This window comes from Pristiophorus japonicus, chromosome 19 (assembly GCF_044704955.1).
Source record: "Pristiophorus japonicus isolate sPriJap1 chromosome 19, sPriJap1.hap1, whole genome shotgun sequence".
Taxonomy (NCBI): Eukaryota; Metazoa; Chordata; class Chondrichthyes; family Pristiophoridae; genus Pristiophorus; species Pristiophorus japonicus.
The window spans coordinates 67,570,782-67,596,511 of NC_091995.1; the positions used below are offsets into that span (position 1 = coordinate 67,570,782).

Below are 25,730 nucleotides of genomic sequence, written 5' to 3' on the forward strand. Positions count from 1 at the left end.
AGAGAGATAGAGCGAGAGAGAGAGACTAAACTCAGAGAGAGAGAGCGAGAGAGAGAGACTGACGTCAGAGAGAGAGAGAGTGAGAGAGAGAGACTGAAGTCAGAGAGAGAGAGAGCGAGAGAGAGAGACTAAACTCAGAGAGAGAGAGAGAGAGAGAGAGAGAGAGAGACTGGACTCAGAGAGCGAGAGAGAGAGAGACTGACGTCAGAGAGAGAGAGAAAAAGAGAGACTGAACTGAGAGAGAGAGAGAGACTGAAGTCAGAGAGAGAGAGAGAGACTGAAGTCAGAGAGAGAGAGACTGGACTCAGAGAGAGAGAGAGCGAGAGAGACAGACTGAAGTTAGAGAGAGAGAGAGAGAGACTAAAGTCAGAGAGAGAGAGTGAGAGAGAGAGATTGACGTCAGAGAGAGAGAGAAAGAGAGACTGAAGTCAGAGAGAGAGAGAGACTGAAGTCAGAGAGAGAGAGAGAGCGAGAGAGAGAGATTGACGTCAGAGAGAGAGGGAGAGAGACTGAAGTCAGTGAGAGAGAGAGAGAGAGACTGAAGTCAGTGAGAGAGAGAGAGAGAGAGAGAGAGACTGAAGTCAGAGAGAGAGAGAGAGAGACTAAAGTCAGAGAGAGAGAGAGCGAGAGAGAGAGACTGAAGTCAGAGAGAGAGAGCGAGAGAGAGAGACTGAAGTCAGTGAGTGAGAGAGCGAGAGAGAGAGACTGACGTCAGAGAGAGAGAGAGACAGAAAGAGTGACTGAAGTGAGAGAGAGAGACTGACGTCAGAGAGAGAGAGAGAGAGACTGACGTCAGAGAGAGAGAAAGAGAGACTGAAGTCAGAGAGAGAGAGAGCGAGAGAGAGAGACTGAAGTCAGTGAGAGAGAGAGCGAGAGAGAGAGACTGACATCAGAGAGGGAGAGAAAGAGTGACTGAAGTGAGAGAGAGAGAGAGACTGAAGTCAGAGAGAGAGAGAGAGAGACTGGACTCAGAGAGAAAGAGAGAGAGAGAGACTGAAGTCAGTGAGAGAGAGAGAGACTGAAGTCAGAGAGAGAGAGAGCGAGAGAGAGAGACTGAAGTCTTGAGAGAGAGAGCGAGAGAGAGAGACTGACGTCAGAGAGAGAGAGAAAGAGTGACTGAAGTGAGAGAGAGAGAGACTGAAGTCAGAGAGAGAGAGAGAGACTGGACTCAGAGAGAAAGAGAGAGAGAGAGACTGAAGTCAGTGAGATAGAGCGAGAGAGAGAGACTAAACTCAGAGAGAGAGAGCGAGAGAGAGAGACTGACGTCAGAGAGAGAGAGTGAGAGAGAGAGACTGAAGTCAGAGAGAGAGAGAGCGAGAGAGAGAGACTAAACTCAGAGAGAGAGAGAGAGAGAGAGAGAGACTGGACTCAGAGAGCGAGAGAGAGAGAGACTGACGTCAGAGAGAGAGAGAAAAAGAGAGACTGAACTGAGAGAGAGAGAGAGACTGAAGTCAGAGAGAGAGAGAGAGACTGAAGTCAGAGAGAGAGAGACTGGACTCAGAGAGAGAGAGAGCGAGAGAGACAGACTGAAGTTAGAGAGAGAGAGAGAGAGACTAAAGTCAGAGAGAGAGAGAGCGAGAGAGAGAGATTGACGTCAGAGAGAGAAAGAGAGACTGAAGTCAGAGAGAGAGAGAGACTGAAGTCAGAGAGAGAGAGAGAGAGCGAGAGAGAGAGAGATTGACGTCAGAGAGAGAGGGAGAGAGACTGAAGTCAGAGAGAGAGAGAGACTGAAGTCAGTGAGAGAGAGAGAGAGAGAGAGAGAGAGACTGAAGTCAGAGAGAGAGAGAGACTAAAGTCAGAGAGAGAGAGAGCGAGAGAGAGAGACTGAAGTCAGAGAGAGAGAGCGAGAGAGAGAGACTGAAGTCAGTGAGTGAGAGAGCGAGAGAAAGAGACTGACGTCAGAGAGAGAGAGAGAGAGAAAGAGTGACTGAAGTGAGAGAGAGAGAGAGACTGAAGTCAGTGAGAGAGAGAGAGAGAGACTAAAGTCAGCGAGAGAGAGAGCGAGAGAGAGACTGACGTCAGTGAGAGCGAGAGAGAGAGAGACTAAAGTCAGCGAGAGAGAGAGCGAGAGAGAGAGACTGACGTCAGAGAGAGAGAGAGAGACTGAAGTCAGAGAGAGAGAGAGAGACTGACGTCAGTGAGAGCGAGAGAGAGACTAAAGTCAGCGAGAGAGAGAGCGAGAGAGAGGGACTGACGTCAGAGAGAGAGAGAGAGACTGGACTCAGAGAGAGAGAGAGAGAGAGACTGAAGTCAGAGAGAGAGAGAGCGAGATGAGAGAGACTGAAGTCAGAGAGAGAGAGAGCGAGAGAGAGAGAGACTGACGTCAGTGAGAGCGAGAGAGAGAGACTAAAGTCAGCGAGAGAGAGAGCGAGAGAGAGAGACTGACGTCAGAGAGAGAGAGAGAGACTGGACTCAGAGAGAGAGAGAGAGAGAGACTGAAGTCAGAGAGAGAGGGAGAGAGACTGAAGTCAGAGAGAGAGAGAGCGAGATGAGAGAGACTGAAGTCAGAGAGAGAGAGAGAGCGAGAGAGAGAGACTGACGTCAGAGAGAGAGAGAGCGAGAGAGAGAGACTGAAGTCAGAGAGAGCGAGAGAGAGAGACTGACGTCAGAGAGAGAAAGAGAGACTGAAGTCAGAAAGAGAGAGCGCGAGAGAAAGAGACTGACGTCAGAGAGAGAGAGAGAGAGACTGAAGTCAGAGAGAGTGAGAGAGCGAGACTGACGTCAGAGAGAGAGAGAAAGAGAGACTGAAGTCAGAGAGAGAGAGAGAAAGAGAGACTGAAGTCAGTGAGAGAGAGAGAGAGAGACTAAAGTCAGAGAGAGAGGGAGAGAGACTGAAGTCAGTGAGAGAGAGAGAGAGTGAGACTGAAGTCAGAGAGACAGAGAGAGAGAGACTGAAGTCAGAGAGAGAGAGAGCGAGATGAGAGAGACTGAAGTCAGAGAGAGAGAGAGCGAGAGAGAGAGACTAAATAAGAGAGAGAGAGAGACTGAAGTCAGAGAGAGAGAGAGTGAGAGAGAGAGACTAAAGTAAGAGAGAGAGAGAGCGAGATGAGAGAGACTAAAGTAAGAGAGAGAGAGAGAGAGAGACTAAATAAGAGAGAGAGGGAGACTAAAGTAAGAGAGAGAGAGAGATGAGACAGACTGAAGTCAGAGAGAGAGAGAGAGCGAGAGAGAGAGACTAAAGTCAGCAAGACAGAGAGCGAGAAGAGAGACTGACGTCAGAGAGAGAGAGAGAGACTGGACTCAGAGAGAAAGAGAGAGAGAGACTAAAGTAAGAGAGAGAGAGAGCGAGATGAGAGAGACTGAAGTCAGAGAGAGAGAGAGCGAGAGACTAAAGTAAGAGAGAGAGAGAGCGAGATGAGAGAGACTAAAGTAAGAGAGAGAGAGAGAGAGAGAGAGACTGAAGTCAAAGAGAGAGAGAGAGAGAGGGGCAGCACGGACCAGCCCACACTGCGCTGTGTGCACAATAGGTCCGTGCAGCAGAGCTGGTCTCCAGTGGTCCTGGTTAATCCTTGCCACTGGACCAAGACCTCGCTCTGTCAAGCCCGTGTGGTGGCTGGTGTGCAACGGCCACCCCACGTTAAAAAATCCACGCACAGGCATCTTCCACCCTTCAGGACGTAGTCCGGGTCCTTCATTGAGACACCTGTGAACTCGTCCTTTTTGGTGTGGAAGCAAGTCATCCTCGTTCCGAGGGACCGCCTGAGGAGAAGAAAAAAATGGTGCAAAGGCTTTGGGGAGTCACGAGGTGAGACACTGGTCACATAATACCCAGCCTCTGACCTGCTCTTGTTGCCCCAGTGTTTAGGTGGTTGGTCCAGTTACGTTTCTGATCAATGGTGACCCCAGGATGACTGAAAGATGGCTGCTGCTTGGCTTGCAGTTTCAGAAGGAGCTACAGAGCTCTTCACTTCTATTGTTGGGAATCTCCTGACTTGAGCACAGAATCTAGGCTGACACTCCAGTGCAGTGCTGAGGGAGTGCCGCATTGTCGGAGGGGCAGTACTGAGGGAGTACCGCATTGTCGGAGGGGCGGTGCTGAGGGAGTGCCGCATTGTCGGAGGGGCGGTGCTGAGGGAGTGCCGCATTGTTGGAGGGGCAGTACTGAGGGAGTGCCGCACTGTCGGAGGGGCAGTACTGAGGGAGTGCCGCACTGTCGGAGGGGCAGTACTGAGGGAGTGCCGCATTGTCGGAGGGGCGGTGCTGAGGGAGCGCCGCACTGTCGGAGGGGCAGTACTGAAGGAGCGCCGCACTGTCGGAGGGGCAGTACTGAGGGAGTGCCGCATTGTCGGAGGGGCAGTACTGAGGGAGTGCCGCATTGTCGGAGGGGCGGTGCTGAGGGAGCGCCGCACTGTCGGAGGGGCAGTACTGAAGGAGCGCCGCACTGTCGGAGGGGCAGTACTGAGGGAGTGCCGCATTGTCGGAGGGGCAGTACTGAGGGAGTGCCGCATTGTCGGAGGGGCGGTGCTGAGAGAGTGCCGCATTGTCGGAGGGGCGGTGCTGAGGGAGCGCCGCACTGTCGGAGGGGCAGTACTGAGGGAGTGCCGCATTGTCGGAGGGGCGGTGCTGAGGGAGCGCCGCACTGTCGGAGGAGCAGTACTGAGGGAGTGCCGCACTGTCGGAGGAGCAGTACTGAGGGAGTGCCGCACTGTCGGAGGGGTGGTACTGAGGGAGTGCTGTACTGTCGGAGGGGCAGTACTGAGGGAGCGCTGCACTGTCAGAGGTGCCGTCTTTCGGATGAGACGTGAAACCGAGGTCCTGTCTGCTCTCACAGGTGGATGTAAAAGCTCCCATGACACTATTTGAAGAAGCGCAGGTGAGTTATCCCCGGTGTCCTGGAGCCAATATTTATCCCTCAATCAACATCACTAAAACAGATTATCTGGTCATTATCACATTGCTGTTTGTGGGAGCTTGTGTTAAGTCCTATTTCGGGTGGTCAGCTGCATTCGACAACAATCGAGTCAGATACCTTTAATCTTTACGTCTTTATTGAAGCAGCTTCGGACCTGTTACCAAACTGCCAGCACAGAGTCTACAGATTCCGAGGCAGGCAGACAAAAGGTCTGCCTATCCTCACAGACGCATCCTTTTTATTCTTACAAACTAGAGGAGGTATGGCCCACTTCATCAATCACAGTGTGTTACTAGGGCTTCAGGAATTGATAGCCTGTTTATCTTTAGAGCACTTTATACTTTTACGAGCGGAATAGCCCAGCTTAATCACATGAAGCAAATGTGCACCTTATCAAGTCATGGCCATCAACCCTTGTTTATCAGTGATGGTCACACAAGCTACTTTGTCCACTACTTTCTCATAGGAAACTAATTTTGTCTTTTCTTATTTTCTTATTGATTCGTAGAACCATTTTATTAACCCTTTCATGATTCTTCCACCTACATTCACACTTGCTGTGCGCAAATTAGCTGCCGCGTTTCCCAGAGTACAGCTAATGAAGTACTTTTAGAATGCAGTCACTGCTGTAAAATGTTTTGAGATGTCCGGTGGTCGTGAAAGGCGCTATATAAATCCAAGTCTTTCTTCTTTCATCCTTTGCTCTTTCTCATTCGAATCTCTGCTTCCACTCCTGACGTTCCGCTGGCTCCGACTACAAGTTAACTGTTTTAAACTGCCATTACCCATCCCCCCACCTGTGCTCTCTGCTTCTCAAATGTGGTTTCTGAATTCCTGGACTTTTCTGGACATCCAGACTATCGGGGGGAAATTGGGGCACTTTGCGGCTCCCATTATCGCCCTCTGGGGCGTGAATGAGTGTTTGCCTGGGCACAGCGAGATCAGCGCCTCACACTAAATTGGATGCGTTTTGCGGGGGGCTAACATGTAGCGCTCCGCTCGGCTGCGCCGGTGATGATGATGTCATCGTCGTGCACAGCGCCCGGTTATCGCTCCAGAGGGTAAATTGGCCCTCGCCCCCTGTCTGTCCACCTGTCACTTTGTGCTTCAGTCGGGAGTCCGCTGGAGGAACGCGGGTTAAAGGCATTATCAAGATCCACGGCACGGCCCTGGACAAGGTGGACTATTTCCCATACCTCGGGAGCCTCTTATCAACAAGAGCAGATATTGACGATGAGATCCAACATCACCTCCAGTGCACCAGTGCAGCCTTCGGCCGCCTGAGGAAAAGAGTGTTTGAAGACCAGGCCCTCAAATCTACCACCAAGCTCATGGTCTAAAGGGCTGTAGTAATACCCGCCCTCCTGTATGGCTCAGAGACATGGACCATGTACAGTAGACACCTCAAGTTGCTGGAGAAATACCACGAAAGATGTCTCCGCAAGATCCTGCAAATCCCTGGGAGGACAGATGCACCAACGTTAGCGTCCTCGATCAGGCCGACATCCCCAGCATTGAAGCACTGACCACACTCGACCAGCTCCGCTGGGCGGGGCACATACTACACATGCCCCAGACACGAGACTCCCAAAGCAAGCGCTCTACTTGGAACTCCTTAACGGCAAACGAGCCAAAGGTGGGCAGCGGAACCGTTACAAGGGTAGAATTTACTAATATCTCGCAAAGATTCCAGGTACCTTTCCCCTGCAGAGGAGAAGAATCTCTTTCTGGGCTTTTAAAATGAGTTTAAAGGGGCAGACAAAGCCTGCGGGGGATAAAAGGGGATGCATTCATGGAGACCCCCCCCCCCCCCCAGTGTTTGGATTCATAGGAAAGGGAATTCAAAATGGACCTAAATGACAGAAGCCTGAGATTCCCTAAACATCGAGGGGAAGGAGCAGATCAATTTTAAGATTCGTCAACATTTTGGCTGCGAAAAAGAGTTACCGAATACAGGAGGTGGGGCCAACCTCTGAAGCAAATTCGTGTATTAAGGATCCCAGGCTATTCACCCTCTAAGAGATAATCGAATTACCCAATCAAGCACAATGGAAATCATGGTCAGGAAACTGGACAATCCTAAAGCAATGCAAAACCAGTGATAGCACATTCTCACACCCTAATCGAGTTACTGCTGACAAAGGAGACATTTGAAAATCAATGGACAGAACAGTTTAAACAGAGCCCAAGAGATTTGATGGGAGATAACGGAGCCTTTTTTTTGGATATATCCAACGCCCAGTTTTACAAGGAAAAAACTAGCAGAACACAGACTGGAACTCGCACAGACTGGAACAGAACACAGACTGGAACTTGCACAGACTCGAACAGAACACAGACTGGAACTCGCACAGACTGGAACAAGGACACAGACTGGAACTCGCACAGACTGGAACAGAACACAGACTGGAACTCGCACAGACTGGATCAAGGACACAGACTGGAACTCGCACAGACTGGAACAAGGACACAGACTGGAACTCGCACAGACTCGAACAGAACACAGACTGGAACTCGCACAGACTGGAACAAGGACACAGACTGGAACTCACACAGACTGGAACAGAACACAGACTGGAACTTGCACAGACTGGAACAGAACACAGACTGGAACTCGCACAGACTGGAACAAGGACACAGACTGGAACTCGCACAGACTGGAACAAGGACACAGACTGGAACTCGCACAGACTGGAACAGAACACAGACTGGAACTCGCACAGACTCGAACAGAACACAGACTGGAACTCGCACAGACTGGAACAGAACACAGACTGGAACTCGCACAGACTGGAACAGAACACAGACTGGAACTCGCACAGACTGGAACAGAACACAGACTGGAACTCGCACAGACTGGAACAGAACACAGACTGGAACTCGCACAGACTGGAACAGAACACAGACTGGAACTCGCACAGATTGGAACAGAACACAGACTGGAACTCGCACAGACTCGAACAAGGACACAGACTGGAACTTGCACAGACTGGAGCAGAACACAGACTGGAACTCGCACAGACTGGAACAGAACACAGACTGGAACTCGCACAGACTGGAACAAGGACACAGACTGGAACAGAACACAGACTGGAACAGAACACAGACTGGAACAAGGACACAGACTGGAACAAGGACACAGACTGGAACTCGCACAGACTGGAACAGAACACAGACTGGAACTTGCACAGACTGGAACAAGGACACAGACTGGAACTCGCACAGACTGGAACAGAACACAGACTGGAACTTGCACAGACTGGAACAAGAACACAGACTGGAACTCGCACAGACTCGAACAGAACACAGACTGGAACTCGCACAGACTCGAACAAGGACACAGACTGGAACAAGGACACAGACTGGAACTCGCACAGACTCGAACAAGGACACAGACTGGAACACAGACACAGACACAAGCAGTCTGCTTCCTCTACAGTGAAGAAATGGAATAGTGAAGGAAACTACCAGAACTCATCAGGAACTGACCGAGCACGAGGCCCACGAAACGGAAGGTTGTCAGCAACAAAATTGACAACCCCTCTACAATCTACTTCTGAACGACCCAACGGGGGAGAAATTACCAAAAGGGACTAACTAAAACTATTCCTAACCAAAGAAAGTGGGTTCTTACCCCATACATCCAAAACACAACTTAGCGCATCAACGGAAGACTACGCAGTCTGAAGTCCTCTCCTACGACCGGGGTTCGGTTCGCCTAGAAGGCCAAGTGCAGCGAACCCCGAAACCACGATTCACTGGCAACTGTCTAAAGGGATTGGTGAGCATAGCCCCTGAACCCCCAGAGCTATAACTTAGGGGAATTGGGAGGTGGGGGGAGGCTGGGATAACTTGTGTAAATGTATCTGCATTCTCCTCTTTACCCCATTTAGCGTTTAAGCTGTATTCTTTTCCCCACAGACTGTAATTGGACAATTTATTCAATGTGTTGTACCCCTCAGTGTGTATTGGTCTGTGTGTGTTATTAAAGGTGTGCCTTTTACTTCTTTTTAAACACAATAAAGCCATACCTGCTTCCTACCTTGAAACCGATTGTCTGTCCAAGTCTGTCACAGTCCCTTCATAATTCCAGTGTCGAGAACCAAGGGTGTGGGAGCGATTCGGAACCGCTCATATAAGGTCAGAAGGGAAAGCTGACCCCATGAAAACCATCCCTTACACAAGGACACCCTCAAAGCCTCCCTGATAAAGTGCAACATCCCCACTGACACCTGGGAGTCCCTGGCGAAAGATCGCCCTAAGTGGAGGAAGTGCATCCGGGAGGGCGCTGAGCTCCTTGAGTCTCATCACCGAGAGCGTGCAGAAATGAAGCGCAGGCAGCAGAAAGAGCGTGCGGCAAACCTGTCCCACCCACCCTTTCCTTCAACCACTGTCTGTCCCACCTGTGACAGAGACTGTGGTTCTCATATTGGACTGTTCAGCCACCTAAGGACTCATGTTAAGAGTGGAAGCAAGTCTTCCTCGATTCCGAGGGATTGCCTATGATGATGAGAAAGGCGTTAACTTGGGATACATTGATAGTCGACCAATAATGATTAATGCTTCATTTCACATGGGTAGACAGGCCTTTTGACAGGCTTCACCGATTTACAGTTGAAGGAGTGTTCTGCCTGTTAAAGATTCGTGACTTTCATTGAAGGCAGATTTGAAAGGACAACATTGATATCGTTTCATTGGGGCTGTGTTCGCACTCGACCTCACGCTCCGACGTTCCTGTCAGAGACAACTGCGGCACAGAGAGAAAAATATGGCCAGAGGGAGGAGGGCCATACAGGCTGTCAACAGAAGACCTTACCCTCCCAGGGTATTCCAGCAGCAGTTCTCCTACATTATTGTCACTGAGGTACAGAGTGTTTGAAGGCTGCACTTCAGCAAGGACATGGTCACAAGAGCCCTGCCACCTCCTGCAACCAGACCTCGAGCCCCAGACCAGGGTGAGGATGGCTCTCTCAGTGACAGTCAAGGTCACCATCGCGCTCCATTTCTACACCAACAGATCCTTCCAGTGTGCAACAGGAGACATCGCCAACATCTCCCAGTTGGTCGTGAATTGCTGCATCCGCCAGGTCACAGATGCTCTGGTCTTCCCCATGACCAGAGAGAAGCAGTTGGAGCGTGCATGTGGCTTTGCCAGGATAGCGGGCTTGCCCATGGTCCAGCTCTGTTCCAGCCACCACACTAAGCTCGCGGCTGGCTACTCGGAGACACGGGCTATCCACTCTCCACCTGGCTCATGCCTCCCCTCCGTAACCCCAACACTGCTGCCCAGCAGTTGCACAATGACAGCCATGCTACCACCAGGAACATCAGCGAACAGACCATCAGAGTGCTCAAGCAACGGTTCCGCTGCCTTGACCGCTCGGGAGGAGCCTCCAGTACTCGGCTGGGCGGGTGTCCCTCTCCGCCATCACCTGCTGCATGCTGCACAACTTGGCCATCAGGAGGGCGAAGCCATTGCCACCAGGCACAGGTCCACCACCTCAGGAAGAGGACGAGGATGAGCAGGAACAGCAGCGACGGAGGAGGCAGCCAATCAATCGGCACTCTGCAAGGGCCGTCCGCAATTGCCCCATCACACTTCGGTTCCAGTGAATTCCAGCCCACTGGCCGATTGCTGAGCACATCCCCATCAGCAGATCAATTTCCCCTTCCACACCAGACCCCAAAACTGAAAACTTAGATCATACCATTCACCACAATTATAAACAACAATTACAGTTCAGAATCACCCTTGTCCAAACCTATATCCCCTCTTAACACTGGATTTACCTAATTTAGAATTCATTCGCAGTGTGTCCCATAGAAACATAGAAACATAGAAAATAGGTGCAGGAGTAGGCCATTCGAGCCTGCACCACCATTCAATGAGTTCATGGCTGAACATGCAACTTCAGTACCCCATTCCTGCTTTCTCGCCATACCCCTTGATCCCCCTAATAGTAAGGACTACATCTAACTCCTTTTTCAATATATTTAGTGAATTGGCCTCAACAACTTTCTGTGGTAGAGAATTCCACAGGTTCACCACTCTCTGGGTGAAGAAGTTTCTCCTCATCTCGGTCCTAAATGGCTTACCCTTATCCTTAGACTGTGACCCCTGGTTCTGGACTTCCCCAACATTGGGAACATTCTTCCTGCATCTAACCTGTCTAAACCCGTCAGAATTTTAAATGTTTCTATGAGGTCCCCTCTCATTCTTCTGAACTCCAGTGAATACAAGCCCAGTTGATCCAGTCTTTCTTGATATGTCAGTCCCGCCATCCCGGGAATCAGTCTGGTGAACCTTCGCTGCACTCCCTCAATAACAAGAATGTCCTTCCTCAAGTTAGGAGACCAAAACTGAACACAATACTCCAGGTGTGGCCTCACCAAGGCCCTGTACAACTGTAGCAACACCTCCCTGCCCCTGTACTCAAATCCCCTCGCTATGGAGGCCAACATGCCATTTGCTTTCTTAACCGCCTGCTGTACCTGCATGCCAACCTTCAATGATTGATGTACCATGACACCCAGGTCTCGTTGCACCTCCCCTTTTCCTAATCTGTCACCATTCAGATAATAGTCTGTCTCTTTGTTTTTACCACCAAAGTGGATAACCTCACATTTATCCACATTATACTTCATCTGCCATGCATTTGCCCACTCACCTAACCTATCCAAGTCACTCACCGGTCTCACAGCATCCCCTGTGGCTGTAGCAGGGCTGGTGGAAAGCTGTTGAGTGTCAGGGCCAGAGACTACAGATGGCCTTGCAGGTCGCCCTTGACCAGCTCTGGGCCTGGAAGGCCTGGCTCTAGCCTGCACCACCTCCGGCTGAGCGGTGGCAGTCGGGCCTGGCTGCATTATGTGCCGTGGCGGAGTGGCAGTGATGGGCTCAGGAATGCACTTATCCTGAGAGAGGTCAGCAGGCTCCTGCTGCACTGACCCACTGCCTCTACCCCGGGGAAGTACCTCAGCATCCCCACCAACCTGCTGGAGCACAGATTGGTGGCCTGCTGCGACACTGTGAGATCCCCAGTAGTCTGTGGAGGGTCCAGCGATGATGGCAGCGGTCAGAGCTTGTGTGGCATCCAGCTGAGACTGCATGAGAGCAGTGTGAGTGTCAGGCCACCAACCTTTGTCTGTATTACAGCACTAAGATGTTGCGTGGCTTCCACCTGTGCTGCAATGGAAGCTTCCACATCGCCGACCACACAACATGAGGTCTGGGTCCCCACGGTCTCTCTGGGAGTCTACCAATGTCCGCAGACTGGGTTCCATGGTGTGTGCAGAGCTCTGTGCAATGTTGGAAGTGGACTCCTCCGCGCTCCATACCATTGCCCGGAGGCTCTCGGGCACCCTTGCCTTTGCACCTATCATCTCGAAGCGCATGGCCATCACCCTTCTTGTGAACACCTCCCCAGCGAGGTCCTCATCCGAGTCGTGTGCAGCAGAACTCGCACACGAACTCTCCCACTGAGGAGCTGGCTCCCGAGCCCTATCCCCTTTGGCCGTGCTGCAGCCAATTGGGCCCCAATGCATCACCCAGTGCAGACCGCTCTACTGAGCTGACCTTTGACCAACGCGTAGTGCCAGTCTCTGCTGTGGTGCCTGCGGGTGAGAGATGCAATGGTACAGTGCTTGGCTCCTCCTCCTCTTCTCCATCGTCACTCTGATTGGCGGCTCATGGACAGGCTGGTCAGCTGCTGGCTATCTGAAAGTATAAATTGCACAAGACTCACGTTACAGTGAGGGCAGGGGGGCAGGAATGGAACAAGGAAGGCAGACAAGAGCTGGAAAGTAATAAAGCCTGGTGTGAGGGGGAAGTGGGATGAGAATGGGAGAGGTGATGAGGATATCGTTGCCCCCAACGGTGCCCACCACCTGCTGCCCAGTGAGTTGCAGCCCAATGGCCTCCAACAGTGACGCCATCTAGTGGCTAGTGATCCCAAAAGTACATACATGACAATACCCCACTCTTTTACCACAGTCTTTTACAAATTGAGACGGTCTGGTGTTTTACGCTCCCGGGTTGACCGCCTCAGTTCAACTTGGGTGAGTGTTCAGAGTCTGGGTGGCTGACCTGGTGGGAATGGCAATGGCCATGCCAGGGATTGAAAGTCCATTTTCATTGACCATGTCAGTAATTGAAAGTCCCAATTCACTGATGACCACTGAGTCCTCTGATGACTGGGGGTAGGTTGGTTGGTCATCGATTGTCTCTTCTTCCGACTGTTCCGGTTCGTCTGGGTGCTGCAGCTTTGTCTGATCCATATGTTTCCTGCATGTTTGCCCATTTTTGAGCTTGACAATAAATACTCTGTTGCCCTCCTTGGCCATGACAGTACCAGCGATCCACTTGGGACCCTGACCATAATTCAGAACATATACAGGATCATTTACAGGAATATCGTGTGACATAGATACTTTGCACAATTTGTCTTCTATATTCAAGTCAGGGTGTACAAGAGATAGCTTGGTCTTACGACCTCTCTTCATCATTAGTTCAGCAGGCAAGACCCCGGTAAGTGTGTGTGGTCTTGTCCTGTAACTAAGTAGTAGCATGACAGGCGGGTCTGCAGTGACCCTTGGGTTACTCGCTTCATACTCTGCTTTATGATTTGGACAGCATGTTCTGCTTGTCCATTGGATGCAGGTTTGAATGGTGCTGACCTTACATGTTTGCTACCATTGAGTTTCATGAACTCTTGAAACTCCTGACTGGTGAAGCATGATCTGTTGTCGCTAACAACGATGTCAGGCAGACCATGTGTCGCAAACATAACACTGAGATTCTCAAAGGTGGCTGTGGATGTGCTGGATGACATGATTATAGACTCTATCCACTTCAAATATGCATCCACCACAACTAAAAACATCTTCCCCAGGAAGGGACCTGCAAAGTCTCTGTGGATCCTGCGTCATGGTTTGGACGGCCACGACCACAGATTCAACGGTGATTCGGCTGATGCTTTGCTGAGCTGCATGCAAGTGTTGCACTGATGCACACATGATTCCAGCTCAGAGTCAATTCCCAGCCACCATACATGAGACCTGGCAATGGCTTTATCATTACAATGCCGGGATGTGTGCTATGTAGCTCATGTACAAATTTCTCTCTCCCTTTCTTGGACATAACATCACGATTGCCCCACAGTATACAATCCAACTGAATAGACAGTTCGTCTTTGCGACAAATGTAAGGTTTGGTCTCCTCGTACATTTGCTTGGGTATGGCAGACCAATCACCTTTGAGGATACAACTCTTCACCACCGATAAAATCGGGCCCTGGCTGGTTCAGGTCTTAACTTGTTGAGCCGTGATGGGTTCCTTCACTCTCAAAAGTATCCATAACTAACAATAGGTCCACCGGTTGTGGCGTTTCCACCTCCGGTGTGGGCAACATCAGACGGCTCAAAGCATCGGCACAATTCTCGGTGCCGGGTCTATGGCGAATGACATAATCATAAGCGAATAATGTCAGCGCCCACCTCTGGATATGGGATGAAGCATTGGTATTGATACCTTTGTTTTCAGAGAACAGTGAAATGAGCGGCTTGTGATCTGTCTCCAGTTCAAACTGAAGACCAAACAGGAACTGATGCATCTTTTTAACCCCATACACACAGGCTAGTGCTTCTTTCTCTACCATGCTGTAGGCCCTTTCCGCTTTAGACAAACTTTTTGAAGCATACGCGACTGGTTGAAGTTTATCCGACTCATTAGCTTGTTGGAGTTCGCAACCAATTCCATATGACGAAGCATCACAGGCCAATACTAAACATTTACATGGGTCATAATGTACCAGCAGCTTGTTAGAGCAAAGCAGAATAGTGGCTTTCTCAAAAGCTCTGTCTTGAGACGCACCCCACACCCAGTCGTCGCCTTTTCTTAGCAGCATGTGCAGTGGTTCTAATAAGGTGCTCAATTTTGGTAGGAAGTTACCGAAGCAGTTGAGTAGATCCAGGAACGAATGCAGCTCCGTCACATTCTGCGGCTTGAGTGCATTCTTTTTGGCCTTGGTTTTCGTGTCCGGGGACCTGATGCCGTCAGCAGCAATTTTCCTTCCCAGGAATTTGACCTCTGGTGCCATGAAGACGCATTTCGAGCATTTCAGTCTGAGTCCCACTTTGTCCAGATGATGTAGAACCTCTTCCAGGTTGTTCAGATGTTCCTCGGAGTCACGACCTGTGATCAGGATGTCATCTTGGAACCATCGTCACAGGCAGTCCCTCGAAGCGAGAATGACTTGCTTCCACGCCAAAAAGGGATGAGTTCACAAGTGTTTCAATGAAGGACCTAATATTCCAGGTCCAGAACTACATCCTGAAGGGTGAAAGATGCCTGTGCTTGGATTTTTTTAATGTGTGGTGGCCGTTGCACACCAGCCACCACACGGGCTTGACAGAGCGAGGTCTTGGTCCAGTGGCAAGGGTTAACCAAGACCAACTGGAGACCAGCTCTGCTGCACAGACCGAGCGTGCACATATCGCAGTGTGGGCTGGTCTGTGCTGCCCCTGGGCATTCGTCTCTCCTGGGCCCCAGATTCACGCCTCTCCTGGACCCCGGTCACTTCCCTCTACGGACTCTTGTCGCTCCTTCGCCCCTCCTGCTGTGCCTGCCCGCACTGCAATCAGCGACCTGGCTTTGCAGTCGTCGCCCTTGGAACATGACGGTTCTGGAAACAGACTTCAGTAGACTCTCCATGCTCCTCTGAAATATTGCTGCAGCGGAGCGAATTCCAAACGGGTACCTGTGATAAATAAACAGTCCTTTATGCGAGTTAATGCATGTAAGTCTCTTCGATGTCTCAACCAACTCGTGTCATGTAGGCCGACGTCAAGTCCAGTTTGGTGAACGACTTCCACCCGGCTAGCGTTGCAAACAAGTCATCTGTTACGAATGTAAACATTGTAACTGTGTAAAACCTGCCACCAGGGGGCAAGTTGAAGGCCCAAGGGTCACCAGCACACCTCGTGCAAGGGAGTATAAAAGATTGTCTGCCATGTTGCTTAGACACCCTGGAGTTGTATTAAAGAGACTAAGGTCACATCAGTTTTAGCTCACAGTTCTTCCATACTTAACAATTGGCGACGAGTAACAGATTATGAACTTTCACACGGTCATGGCTGCCGTTGGTATTTTAGAGAGATTTGTAGAGGGTGATGATTGGGAAGCCTTCGTTGAGCGTCTCGACCAATACTTCGTGGCCAACGAGCTGGATGGGGACGATACAGCGATCAAGCGCAGGGCGATTCTCCTCACCGTGTGTGGGTCCACAATATACGGCCTCATCAAGAATCTGCTAGCACCGGAGAAACCAGCGAAGAAGACATATACGAGTTGTGTACGCTGGTTCGGTACCACCTCAAGCCGAAGGAGAGCATCTTAATGGCCAGGTATTCATCTACATGCACCACCGCTCCGAGGGCCAGGACGTGACGAGTTATGTCGCCGACTTAAGACGCCTTGCGGGAACTTGCGAATTTGTTGGATTTTTGGGGGAAATGCTGCAGGACGTTTTTGTGCTTGGCATCGGCCACGAGGTCATTCTTCACAAGCTGCTGTCCACCGAATCCCTAGACCTGAGCCATCACAATAGCCCAGGCATTCATATCCACGAGCGATAATACCAGACAGATATCTTCCCAGCATCGAAGCTCACCGACAAGTACTGTGCATAAAATAATGTCGCTAGCAGGCAGAACTGCATATGGCAGGACCTACACGTCTGCAGCTGCAAGACCTAGGATGACTCAGAGTCCGCCATCGGGCGTGAATGCAAATCAATTAGCACCGTGTTGGCGCTGCGGGGGTAATCATCGAGCCCATCAATGTCGATTCAAACACTACGTGTGCAAAGGCTGCGAAACAATGGGGCACCTCCAGCGAATGTGCAAGAGTGCTGCGACTCACCATGAACAAACAAGAGAGGCAACTCAACCCGAGGCAGAAGTGTATGGGGTATACACCTTCACCACCAAGAGCCCTCCTATCATGCTGAAAGTCAAATTGAACGGTATTCTGGTATCAATGGAGTTGGACACGGGGGCGAGTCAGTCAATTATGAGCCAGAAGGCTTTTGAGAAACTGTGGGGCAACAAGACACAAAGGCCCAAACTGAGCCCGATTCAGACAAAGCTGTGCACCTACACCAAAGAGCTCATACCAGTCATTGGCATTGCGGCAGTTAAGGTATCGTACGATGGAGCTGTGCATGATTTATCACTGGATTGTACCAGGCGATGGCCCAACGCTATTCGGCAGAAGCTGGCTGGGAAAGATTCGATGGAACTGGGACGATATCAAAGCACTATCTTCAGTGGATGATGCGTCGTACGCCCAAGTGTTGAGCAAGTTTCCGTCGCTATTTGAACCAGGCATCGGCAATTTCACAGGTGCCAAGGTGCAGATCCATCTAGTCCCCGATGCAAGTCCCGTTCATCACAAGGCTCGAATGGTTCCATATATGATGAGGGAGAAAGTCGAGATCGAACTGGACAGACTTCAATGAGAGGGAATCATATCACCAGTCGAGTTCAATGAGTAGGCCAGTCCAATTGTTCCGGTGTTGAAAAGTGATGACACGGACAGAATCTGCGGAGAGTACAAGGTAACGATCAACCGAGTCTTGTTACAAAACCAGTATCCACTACCCAAGGCGGATGACCTGTTCGCAACGTTAGCAGGGGGGAGGGGAAGTCGTTCACCAAGTTGGACCTAACCTCTGCCTACATGACACAGGAGCTGGCTGAATCTTCGAAAAGATTGATGTGCATCAACATGCACAAAGGACTGTTTATATACCACAGGTGCCCTTATGGGATTCGTTCGGCTGCTGCCATCTTCCAGAGGAACATGGAGAGTCTTCTGAAATCGGTTCCGTGCACCGTTGTGTTCCAAGACAACATCCTGATCACCGGTCGTGACACCATCGAACACCTGCACAACCTGGAAGAGGTTCGAAGTTGACTAGACAGGGTGAGACTCAGGCTGAAACGCTCCAAGTGTGTTTTCCTGGTGCCAGAAGTCAAATTTTTGGGAAGAAAGATTGCGGCAGACGGCATCAGGTCCACGGACTCAAAGACAGAGGCCATCAAGAATGCACCCAGACCACAGAATGTGACGGAGCTGCGTTCGTTCCTGGGACTCCTCAACTATTTTGGGAACTTTCTATCCAGGAACTTTGCTGGAACTGTTGCACATGTTGCTTCGTAAGGGTGACTACTGGGTTTGGGGTAAATCTCAAGAGACAGCTTTTGAGAAGGCCAGAAACCTACTTTGTTCTAATAAGTTACTTGTACTGTATGACCCGTGTTGTGTATCTGTAAAGCATGCACTCCCATGTTCCGCCACAGCATCCCTTGGGAGCACTGTCTATAAGCCGGCCCCTAAGGCCTGTTCCTCACTCTGGAGTGTCTTAATAAAGACTGAGGTCACTGTTACTTTAACCTCCCTGTGTGCAGTCTCATCTGTGTTAGGAACACAATAACTGGCGACGAGTATACGAATCCAATGCAAAGATGCAGCAAATTGTGGGCATTCTGGAGAAGTTCTCGGAGGGTGAGGATTGGGAAGCCTATGTTGAATGGCTAGACCAGTACTTTGTAGCCAACGAGCTGGACGGAGAAGGAAGCGGTGCAAAAAGGAGAATGGTCCTCCTCACGGTCTGCGGGGCACCGACCTACAGCCTCATGAAGAATCTTCTGGCTCCCGTGAAACCCACAGATAAGTCGTATGAGGAGCTGTGTACACTGGTTCGGGAGCATCTTAACCCGAGGGAGAGCGTGCTGTGGTGAGGTATCGGTTCTACAAGTGCCAGCAATCTGAAGGTCAGGAAGTGGCGAGCTACATTGTCGAGCTAAGGCGACTTGCAGGACAATGTGAGTTTGATGGCTACCTGGAGCAAATGCTCAGAGACTTTTTTGTACTGGGCATTGGCCATGAGCCCATCCTACGAAAACTTTTGACTGTAGAGACACCGACCCTCAGTAAGGCCATTGCGATAGCACAGGCGTTTATGTCCACCAGTAATAACACCAAACAAATCTCTCAGCACACAAGTGCTAGCAATGTTCATAAATTAACTGGAACTGTGTCTACGAGCAGAAATGTACAGGGCAGAAACCACGAGTCTGCAACTGCCAGCAGGCCTCAGGTGACCCAGATGACTCAGAGTCCACAACAAAGGATGAATGCAAGGCAATTCACACCTTGTTGGCGCTGTGGAGGCTTCCATTCAGCCTATTCATGCCACTTGAAAGGGAATGTTTGCAAGAGCTGTGGAACAATGGGGCATCTCCAACGAGCTTGCAGATGAGCTGCAAGCTCTGCAAAACCTGCTAACCACCACGTGGCAGAGGAAGATCGGTCCATGGTGGATCAAAGCAATTTTGAGCCTCAGAGAGAGGAGGCAGATGCTGAAGTACATGGGGTACACACATTTTCGACGAAATGTCCACCTATAAAGCTAAATGTAAAATTGAATGGCTTACCCGTAGCCATGGAACTGGACACTGGTGCTAGCCAATCCATCATGAGTAAAAAGATGTTTGAGAAGCTGTGATGCCAAAAGGCACTCAGTCCAGCCCTGAGCCCCATCCACACGAAACTGAGAACGTACACCAAGGAGCTTATCACTGTCCTGGGCAGCGCCATGGTCAAGGTCACCTATGAGGGCACGGTGGATTGTCCCGGGCGATGGCCCCACACTGCTTGGAAGGAGCTGGCTGGGCAAAATACGCTGGAACTGGGATGACATCCGAGCGCTATCACATGTCGATGAGGCCTCATGTACCCAGGTTCTTAACAAATTTCTTTCCTTTCTTGAGCCTGGAATTGGAAACATTTCCGGGGCGAAGGTGCAGATCCACTTGGTCCCAGAGGCACGACCCATTCACCACAAGGCGCGAGCGGTACCTCACATGATGAGGGAGAGAGTGGAAATCGAGCTGGACAAGCTGCAACGCGTGGGCATCATCTCCCCAGTGGAATTCAGCGAGTGGGCCAGCCCGATTGTTCCAGTACTCAAAAGTGATGGGACGGTCAGGATTAGCGGCGATTATAAAGTAACTATTAATCGTTTCTCGCTACAGGACTAATACTCGCTACCTAAGGCAGACGATCTATTTGCGATGCTGGCAGGAGGCAAGACGTTCACCAAGGTCGACCTGACTTCGGCCTACATGACGCAGGAGCTGGAGGAGTCTTCGAAGGGCCTCACCTGCATCAACACGCACAAGGGACTGTTCATCTACAACAGATGCCCGTTTGGAATTCGGTCGGCTGCAGCGATCTTCCAGAGAAACATGGAGAGCCTACTCAAGTCAGTACCACACACGGTGGTCTTTCAGGACGACATATTGGTCACGGGTTGGGACACCGTCGAGCACCTATAAAACCTGGAGGTGGTCCTCCAGCGACTGGATCGCGTAGGGCTGCGGCTGAAGAGGTCGACTTCATGGCAACAGAAGTGGAGTTTTTGGGGAGAAAGATTGCGGTGGATGGCATTCGGCCCACAGACGCCAAGACGGAGGCTATCAGGCATACGCCCAGGCCACAGAATGTCACGGAGCTGCGGTCGTTCCTGGGACTCCTCAACTATTTTGGTAACTTCCTACCAGGGTTAAGCACCCTCTTAGAGCCCCTCCATGTGTTATTGCGTAAAGGTGAGAACTGGGTATGGGGAAAAAACCAAGTAATTGCTTCTGAGAAAGCCAGAAACATTTTATGCTCCAACAAGCTGCTTGTATTGTATAACCCGTGTAAAAGACTTGTCTAGCATGTGATGCGCCATCGTACGGAGTCGGGTGTGTATTACAACAAGCTAACGTTGCAGGGAAGTTGCAACCTGTCACCTATGTCTCCAGGAGCTTGTCTAAGGACGAGAGGGCCGACAGCATGATTGAGAAAGTGGCATTAGCATGTGTGTTCGGGGTAAAGAAAATGCATCAGTACCTGTTTGGCCTCAAATTTGAGCTGGAAACCGATCACAAGCCCCTCATATTCCTGTTCACTGAAAACAAGGGGATAAATACTAATGCCTCAGCCCGCATACAAAGGTGGGCACTCGCGCTATCAGCGTATAATTATACCATCCGCCACAGGCCAGGCACCGAGAACTGTATGGATGCTCTCAGTCGGCTACCATTGCCCAACACGGGGGTGGAAATGGCGCAGCTTGCAAACTTGTTGATGGTCATGGAAGCGTTTGAAAATGATAAATCACCTGTCACGGTACGCCAGATTAGGACTTGGACCAGCCAAGATCCTCTGCTGTCCCTATTAAAAAATTGTATGCTGCATGGGAGCTGGGCCAGCATCCCCGTTGAAATGCAAGAGCTAATCAAGCCATTCCAGCAGGATGCCTTTTGTGGGGTAACCGCATAGTGCTACCCAAAAAGGGCAGGGAGACGTTCATCTCGGATCTCCACAGCAGACACCCGGGTATAGTAATGATGAAAGCGATAGCCAGATCCCATGTGTGGTGGCCCAGTATCGACTCTGATTTAGAGTCCTGTGTACGGCAATGCAGCGTGTGTGCTCAGTTGAGCAATGCGCCCAGAGAGGCACCACTAAATTTGTGGTCCTGGCCCTCCAGACCATGGTCGAGGATCCATTTCTCCGTAAAATGTTCCTGGTGGTGGTGGATGCTTTTTCAAAATGGATTGAATGTGAAATAATGTCGGGAAGCATCGCCACCGCCACCATTTGAAAGCCTGAGGACCATGCTTGCCATCCACGGCCTGCCTGACATACTGGTCAGTGACAATGGGCCATGTTTCACCAGTGCCGAATTAAAAAAATTCATGACCCGCAATGGGATCAAACATGTTACCTCGGCCCCGTTTAAACCAGCCTCCAATGGGCAGGCAGAGCGGGCAGTATAAACAATCAAACAGAGTCTTAAATGAGTCACAGAAGGCTCACTCCAAACCCGCCTGTCCCGAGTACTGCTCAGCTATCGCACAAGACCCCACTCACTCACAGGGGTGCCCCCAGCTGAGCTACTCATGAAAAGGACACTTAAAACCAGACTTTCGCTGGTCCACCCCAACCTGCATGATCAGGTAGAGAGCAGACGGCAGCAACAAAATGTAAACGATGGTCGCGCCACTGTGTCACGGGAAATTGATCTGAATGACCCTGTGTATGTGCTAAACTATGTACATGGTCCCAAGTGGATCGCGGGCACGGTGATAGCTAAAGAAGGGAGTAGGGTGGTTGTAGTCAAACTGGACAATGGACAAATTTGCAGAAAGCATCTGGACCAAACGAGGCTGCAGTTCACAAACTGCCCTGAACAACCCACAGCAGACACCACCTTTTTCCAGCCTACAACACACACCCAAAGGATCAACGACAACACACTGGACCAGGAAATCGAACACATCACGCCCAACAACCCAGCAAGGCCAGGCTCACCCAGCAGCCCTGCAGGACCAACAACACGCCAGCCCAGCGAGGGCACAGCCAACACACCAGAACAGACATTTGTACCGAGGGGGTCCACCAGGGAAAGAAAGGCTCCCGACCGCCTCACCTTGTAAATAGTTTTCACTTTGACTTTGAGGAGGAGTGATGTTGTGTATCTGTAAAGCATGCACTCCCATGTTCCGCCACCAGGGAGCGCATCCCCTGAAGTCCCAAGGGATCCCAGCATCCCTTGGGAGCACTGTATATAAGCCGGCCCCTAAGGCCTGTTCCTCACTCTGGAGTGTCTTAATAAAGACTGAGGTCACTGTTCCTTTAACCTCCCTGTGTGCAGTCTCATCTGTGTTAGGAACACAATAACCCATGTAAACGATTAGTGCTAGCTTGTAGTGTACCTTCGTACGGGGTTGGCTGTATGTTACAGCAAACCAATGTATCGGGCAAACTTCAACTGGTTGCATACGTGTCTAAAAATCTGTCTAAGGCTGAGAGAGCCTACAGTATGGTCGAGAAAGAGGCATTGGCATGTGTATATGGGGTTAAGAAAATGCACCAATACCTATTTGGACTTCGGTTTGAGCTTGAGACCGACCACAAACTGCTCATTTTACTGTTTTCAGAAAGCAAAGGTATAAACAATGTAATGTCTGTAAGCTTGTAATGTTTGTAGCTCCACACTGTGGATGTGGATGTATTGTGTACTGCAAGTGCAGGGTTAATAATAAACAGAACCGGCAGATTTCCGAGAGAGTTGCCTACTATGTTAGGAAGCTGTGTGTGTTGTGCTCTGTGAAGATATATTTGGCTACTGAGATGGGATTTTTCGGATGATTTAAAGCTTAAATTTTGTTGGGGAAGGATTCAGCCAGTCAACAGAGAGGCTTTGGAAGTTTCTGTCTTTGGAAAAAAGTTACAAAAATCCGAGGTAAAATACAGCACACGGTGTGAACAGCTAGAGATTAAAATGGCATTTTGGGCGAATATAGGCATGACCGGGAACATTTTAAAGCATATGTGGATCGGCTAGAAATGTATTTCACTGCAAATAACATAATCGAAGTTTCAGACAATGCAGTCCAGAATCAGGCTGTGTTGGAACGTAAGAAAGCGATTTTCTTATTGGAGGCAGGTCCGGCATTATATGACACTCTTGTAAATCTGCTTGTGCCTGACGAGCCATAGGACACAACGTTTAAAGAGATTTTAACGAAGCTGGAGCAGCACTATAACCCCAAACCATTCGAAATTGCTGAAAGCTATCGTTTCTGGATTCGGAATCAAAAGGCTGATGTAAGTATCAGTGATTACATCGTAACATTAAAAAAGCTATCGATTCACTGTAATTTTGGAAACTTACAAAACCGAACATTACGGGATCGTTTTGTTTGTGGGGTGAAAAATGATGCGATCAGAAGGAAGTTATTGACGACAGATGATTTGACTTTTGAGATTGCTTGTCAGACAGCGAGATCGATGGGCATGGCTGAACAATATTCCCGAGAATTAAATAATGATTACGGTTGTCAGTCAACCGAGGTAAATCATCTGCAGGTTCAAAGTAAAAGACGGGCATGGCCGAAAATCTCAGAAACTGGAAATTCTACCAGAGCGTCGAAGTCGTGCTATAGGTGCCTGGGACAACACATTGCTCAAAGTTGTCCATATGTGAAGGCAGAATGTTTCTTCTGCAGAAAGACGGCATCTTGCGAAGGCATGCCGACTGAAGGGTAAACCAGCTTCCAAAGCTATGAGTCCAGCATTCAAAGCTATGAGTAGAAATCCAAAGAGATTACATAACTTGGAAGAACAACAACAGGACGAGGAGATGTTAGAGTTATACGTCATCAGGAGCACTAGGTTACTGGACAGCGATTCGGAAAGCATCAAAATCCACATAGATGTTGCGGGATTCAAGATACCAATGGAAATTGACACGGGTGCATCCATGAGTGTAGTACCGGAGTCACTGTTCCAGGACAAATTGTGTGATTTCCAGCTGGAGAAATCCAAAGATAGAGCTGCGAGGCTACTCGGGAGAGAAAATTCCTGTGGTAGGTCGTATCACCGTACCAGTGAAATATAAAGATCAATTTCAGAACTTGCCTCTAATAGTAGTGAAAGAAGACAAGCCTGCCTTACTAGGAAGAAATTGGCTGAGCTCACTGAAGCTGGATTGGAGTAAGACTTTCTGTGTGGAAGCGAGATTTTCATCAACGGATGAGGTTATCAAGCATTATCCGAAGGTGTTCTGTGAAATGGGTAGTCCGATCCAAGGCTTCAAGGCGAGTGTCAGGCTACAGAAGGACGCTAGATCGGTTTACTGTAAGCCACGTTCCATACCATATGCACTCAAGGAGAAAGTTGAGCAAGAACTAAAAGACTAGAAACTGAGAACATTATATGTAAGATAGATTGATGTAATTGGGCTACACCCATTGTTGTTGTACCTAAGTCCGATGGTAAGGTAGGATTGTGTGGTGATTATAAAGTAACCATAAAGCAGGTTCTAGAGGGTAATGTCCCCAATACATTGCCGAATATAGAAGATTTATTCGCAACACTGACAGGTGGTCAGATCTTCTCAAAACTGGATCTTACGAATGCCTACTTACAGCTTGAACTAGATGAGGAGTCCAAGTCATGTTTGACTATAAATACTCATCTAGGTCTATATCAATTTAATAGGCTACCGTTTGGAATGTCTTCTGCCCCTGCCATATTCCAAGGGGCGCTGAACCAGATTTTGCAAGGTATTGAAGGGGTAGTATGTTATTTGGATGACATACTAATTTCAGCACCAAATAGGTAAATTCAAAATAACATATTGAATGAAGTCCTCAAACGGCTAGAGAAGCACAGAGTACAAGTGTCTGCTCGTAAGTGTGAGTTATTTAAAAACTCAATGGAGTACTTAGGGTACAGAGTAGACAAAGATATTTTACATCCAACCATGGAAAAATTGGATGCAATTAGAAATGTACCCACTCCCAGGAGTGTCACTGAACTTCGTTCATTCTTGGGTCTTTTGAACTATTATGGGAAGTTCCTACCAAATTTGGCTACAGTATTACATCCACTGAATGAACTTTTGAAAAAACAGGTCCATTAGAAGTGGTCAAAAGAATGCGATACAGCATTCAAGGAGTGTAAAAGCAAATTGGTAGAGAGCACCATGTTAGTTCACTATGACATATCTAAGGAGATTAAGCTAGCATGTGATGCCTCTCCGTATGGAGTTGGGGCAGTAATCTCTCATGTATTAAGTAGTGGGGAGGAGAGACCAATTGCTTTTGCTTCACGCACTCTCAGTGCCAGTGAGAGTAATTATGCGCAAATTGAAAGGGAAGCTTTGGCATTAATTTTTGACGTTCAGAAGTTTCACAAATACTTGTATGGTCGTAAGTTTACCATCGTTATGGACCATAATCCCCTAACAGAAATCCT

The 25,730-nt window shown here is 49.5% G+C and overlaps 1 protein-coding gene across 1 annotated transcript in view; it reads right to left on the minus strand.

Moving 5' to 3' along the window:
- The window catches only part of LOC139230258 (ER lumen protein-retaining receptor 1-like), an 81,617-nt gene that overhangs the window by 50,840 nt on the left and 5,047 nt on the right, over positions 1 to 25,730 (minus strand). The gene's annotated exons all lie outside the window — the stretch shown is intronic.